The sequence below is a fragment of the Eptatretus burgeri genome, chromosome 3, assembly GCF_056783735.1.
Source record: "Eptatretus burgeri isolate ZD-2024b chromosome 3, Ebu_testis_v1, whole genome shotgun sequence".
In the NCBI taxonomy this organism is placed as follows: Eukaryota; Metazoa; Chordata; class Myxini; order Myxiniformes; family Myxinidae; genus Eptatretus; species Eptatretus burgeri.
This window is the reverse complement of record NC_140963.1, coordinates 66,201,545-66,206,544: the sequence shown is the minus strand read 5'-3', so window position 1 is coordinate 66,206,544 and position 5,000 is coordinate 66,201,545.

Genomic DNA, 5,000 nt, shown 5'->3' with positions numbered 1-5,000 from the left:
ACTTAAATTTTCTTGGAGTTTTTGTTCGAATGAAAGTTTGAAAAGTGCCTTGTGTTCAGGAAATATAACCTGCATGGAAATAGATCAACCACTCACCACCCTTGCCAGCATCTCTCTCATTTACTGCACTGAGCTTTGCTCTACCCAATAAGATCTTGTTCTTTCCCGTATTTAACAACGTCCTCTCTGTTTTGTGGTGAATCTGAGTTGTCATCCCACTGTTTTTCCCTCGCCCCATTTTGTCTGTTGATCTCTTGCCCTCTGTTGATTTGCTTTTCCATGAATAGTGATAGCTTTTTTTATAAGTAATGATATTTATAAATAGGATTTGGCATATTGGTCCCTTATAATTGCATAATTCAAAGCTGATTAAAAGCAGCATTATGCCTGAAACATACAAAGAAGGAAAACTAAGCAAAATGTGGCCAAAGAGGTGATTGGGATGCTTAAACTGCTTCCTCTGGCTCAAATGACCCAGAAATGTGTCAGCAGAATCGTAAGGAGAAAAATTAAACAATTAACTAAAAAAAAAACCCATCTCAACAAGAGGGTAAGGAAGAATGAAAGGATTAGAAGAAAATTGGAAATTCACAACAGCAAGACAAGAGAATCCACATCATAAAGGAAAGTTTTAAAAGTTCCTTGTGTTCAGTAAAAATAACCTGCATGGAAGCAGATCAACCACTAATGTGGGATGGCTCATGGAGAAGGTGTGGCAATTTCAAATGATCTCCACTGCTCCACAGCATGGTTGGTTGGAGAAAAATTTTCTCCTGTGTTGTTTAATTGAGACCGTTTTGTGAGAAAATGGACATTGTAAGGATAAAAGTTGACCCAATGCTTTGCTCTTACCGGGCAGGATAAATATGAGAATAAGCACTATAATGAACAATTAACAGTGAAATGCGTCCCAGAAAAAGGCCATTTGACCCTTGGTGCCTATGTTTCACCACCTTCTCCAGCAGTCCCAAAATCTTGGGAAAACATGCACACATCCACTGCAGAAAATAGAGCTTTGTTTCAATCTACGTGTGACTTTTATGTATATTTTTACACCCTTCTAAATACCTCTTTTAAACATATCCACTCTCCCTAAATCAAGGCCTTTCACCTTCCCTGGAGGCCTTTCCAAGTACAATATTAACAATTTCCTTCATCAATTTCCAATCCATCACCATCTGTCCCAGCTCTCCTTTTTTTTTTTGAGTAACTTTTAAATCGTGCTTCCTTGCCCAATGTCAGATCAGGCCAGATTAGATCTGTGACTTGCTTCAGGTATCATGTAAACCTGTACTAACCTGTTCCATGGTCGGGTTGTCGGTGACTAAACCGTCTCCCCCCACCAGGATTTTTGGTGAGGAGGGTGTTTGGATATGGACACCCAGCAGGATTAAAAACAAAACCTATCACAGGGCAGAGGAGCTCGGTGTGAGCCAATGGCCATCCATATCTAGTGCCCAACTGTGACTGCGGATGTCCTCCTGCAGTTGGGTCACTTCTTATTAGGAGGTTGGTGGCAGGATTTGCACTCCGGCCATGATAAAACCCTTCATTCCGCAAAACACAAAAACCCAAATAAATCTGAAAACCTACTCCGTGGGAGTACCTCGTGTGCAGCTTCCCTTCGCAGGGCAGCTCACCGGATGATTTTGGGATTGGGGCAAAGCCTCTCGGGACCCCCAATCTTTGATGATAGGAGGGAAAGCACGGGGTAACATTTCTGGGTCAGATTGGGGGAGAGTGTGTCGGAGTGGTGCTGTGGTGTCGTCCACTAGACGGCGGTCTCCCTGGGTTAACCTGAGGCGGTCCCTTCGGGTGGGTGCCTGGAATGTCCTATCCCGAAGAGAGGATGATCACCTGTCTCTGCTATAATCTGAGCTCAAGCGTTTGGACATCGGTAATGCAGCACTCTCTGAGGTTCGGAGACCGGCGAGATTATGGTGGGTGGTTACACCTACTATTGGTCTGGTCGCTCTGATGGTTACCATTCCCAAGGAGTTGCCACAGCTGTGTCAAATAAGCTGAGTCCAATGATAATTGAGGTAACACCGGTCAATGAGCGTATTATGAGACTAAGGATTTGTCACTCCTAAGGTGTCATTTCCCTGGTCTCGGTCTATGCTCCGACTGAGGTGAGTGATCTCACTGTGAAGGATGCATTCCACGCCATGCTCGAGTCTGTGGTTGATCAGTGTCCCAGATGAGATACACTTCAAGTCTTGAGGGGATTTCAATGCATCGACAGGAACTGATAGGGATGGTTATGAGAAATGTGTTGGTCCACTTGGGGCAGTAACTATGAACCAGAATAGCACTAAGTTCCTTGACTTTGCAAGAAGTCATGGACTTCGGGTGGCCGGTTTCATGGTTTCAGCACCCACAAGCTCATCGCTAGGAATTGGTATTCCAACGCTCGTGGTGTGGCCAACGGAGATTGACCATGTCCTCGTTGATGTTCGCTGGAGGATGATCCAGAACTGCCGGGTCTACCGGAGTGCTAAGATTCCTCAACACTGAGCACCGGCTTGTTGTAGCAACTCTGAAGCTGCACCTTACATCTCGGGAGAATGGTACCATCCCAGCCTAGGCTGGATGTTGGCAAGCTCAAGGATAGAGAGGGTAGCTGAGGAGTTTGTGAGGCTGAGCTGAGTGGAGATTGGGGGGTCTGGGTGCTTTTGGGGTCCTGAAGAGTTGTGGAGTGCCTTCAAGACCACCGTCCTTGATGTTGCCGGTGGATGTCTTGGAACTCACTGGTGAGGGCAAGAAGAATTTTGTGTCTCAAGCGACCATGGATACTCATTGATCAGAGTCACAGGGCCAGGCTCAATGGCAGAGCTGAGCTGTTCAAGGAAGCTGAGGCGTAAAGCTGTGTTTCTAGCGCTAAGGGTGGACAAGGAGGCCTATGTGCGAGGAATCTGTGAGAGGGGTAGAGCATCACCTGTGGACAGGTGATTCTCGTCCTGCTTATGGGGAAATTCGCGCATTGCGTTCATCCAAGCCCCATCCCTCGGTGCACTGCAGTTAGAGCAGAGAGTGGTAGGCTCTTTGGACAGAGGAGTCTGGAAGTGAAGGCCCGCTGGGCCGCTTACTTTGAGCGGTTGTACCAGGGCCTGAGTCCACCAGCTGCCGAGTTGGACGTCAAGGGTGTTACAATCCCTGTGCCCCATGCTGACCCTCTAATCAACTGTGGCCCACCTTCGCTTGTGGAAATACGGGGGATGCGGTGAGACAGGTTGAAACAGGAGGTAAAGCTCCACACGGATCTGTGGTGGCATCCATGCTGAACTTCTCAAGGCTGGTGGAAATGCTGCACTTGTGTCGTTGCATGCAGTTCTGTGCTCTGCCTGGAACCACAGGCATCATCCCAACTGATTGGAAGAGGGGCCGTATTGTCCCTCTCTGGAAAGGGAAGGGTGATCACCAAGACTGCAACAACTACCGAGGAGTGATGCTGCTCTCAGTGCCGGGCAAGGTCTTTGCTCGGATAATATTTGATAGGGTTCGCCACCATCATAGCTTGAGCACCAGCATCCAGAGCAGTCAGGCTTTACCCAAAGAGGTCAACAGTCTTGACCGTATCCTTGCTCTCCGTGAAGCCTCACCGAACGCATGACGAGAGTTTCGGCCAGGGGCTGCTTGCAGCTTATGTTGATCTCTGCAAAGCGTTTGATTGAGTGAATCGGGATGCCCTCTAGGAGAAATTCTGTGGTCTTCAGTGGGGTGCCACCAAAACTGATCGATCCTGATGTCTGAACACTACTCTGGTACTGAGAGTGCTGTGAAGTGTGGTGGTACCATCTCCTGACTTATTTCCAGTTGTTACTGGAGTTTTGTCAGGGGTGTGTACTGGCCCCCACACTTTCTTCAGCACTTGTATGGACTGGATTCTCGGGAGGGATGTTGGAGAGATCAAGCTGCGGTGTATCGTTTGGGAATGTCAAGATCTCTGACCTTGATTTCGCAGATGATGCAGTCATCTTAGTGGAGACTTTAGACATCCTTTGGGAGGCCCCTTGAGGTGCTGAGTGAGGAATCGGAGCTGCTGGGATTATGGGTTTCCTGGGTCAAAACTAGGATCCAGGCTTTCAATGACACTATTCGGATGCTGCTGTCTCCTGTCTGTGCCTGTTTGCGTGTGTGATGATGTTGAGATCGTCGGGGAGATTAAACACATTGGCTGCCCGATATTCCATGTCTCTGCTGGCTGTGGAGTCAGAGGTCAATAGACCGTCTGCAGGTCAGGCTCCTGGGGAGTCATGGATTCACTGGATCATGGGGGTGTGGCGCTGTGCCGGAGGAGGGACAGTCCGGAAGTCTTCAGATCCTTGGTGCTTCCTGTCTTGCTCTATGGATGCCAGACTGGGACTCTGACCAAGGATCTGAGACAGAGACTTAATTCCTTTGGTACCAGGTCTCTTTGGAGACTGCTTTGGCTATCACGATGGTCAGACTTTGTGTCCAGCGAGCGGTTGCTGAGAGAAAAGCTCGTGGATCCCAGATTTGTTTACCTGCATGGATAGTTAGGCGTGAGCGTCATTTGCGGCTGTATGGACATGTGGCTCCTTTTTCTGATGCTGATCCTGCTCACCAGATTCTCTCAGCGAGGGAGTCTCGGAGTGGAGGAGGAGGCCAATGGGCCGACCATTGTGCCTCATGGTTGCAGCAGGTTGACTGGCATATCAAGAGACCAAGGAGATGGGGATGGGCCTGGCATCTACCTGGGGAATGAGCCAGAGAAGAGTGCCCCTGGCGCCTAGTCCCCGTGGAAAGGGAATGGACTCAGCGACAGCGCTGCTCTGACACGCATGCTCCGACGCCATGCTCTCCCATACTCTGACCAGACCTCCCTTGCCCCTGTTTCTGTGTTTCCTTCAAAATAAATGAAAAAGTTATCTGCCTCTGCTTCATTTATTTCCTTCATGGAGATCTCCCACTCAATAGTTTATTTGACTCCTCCAAGTAATTTTCTCCTTTCAAATATCAAAAGCCCCAGTGGTATG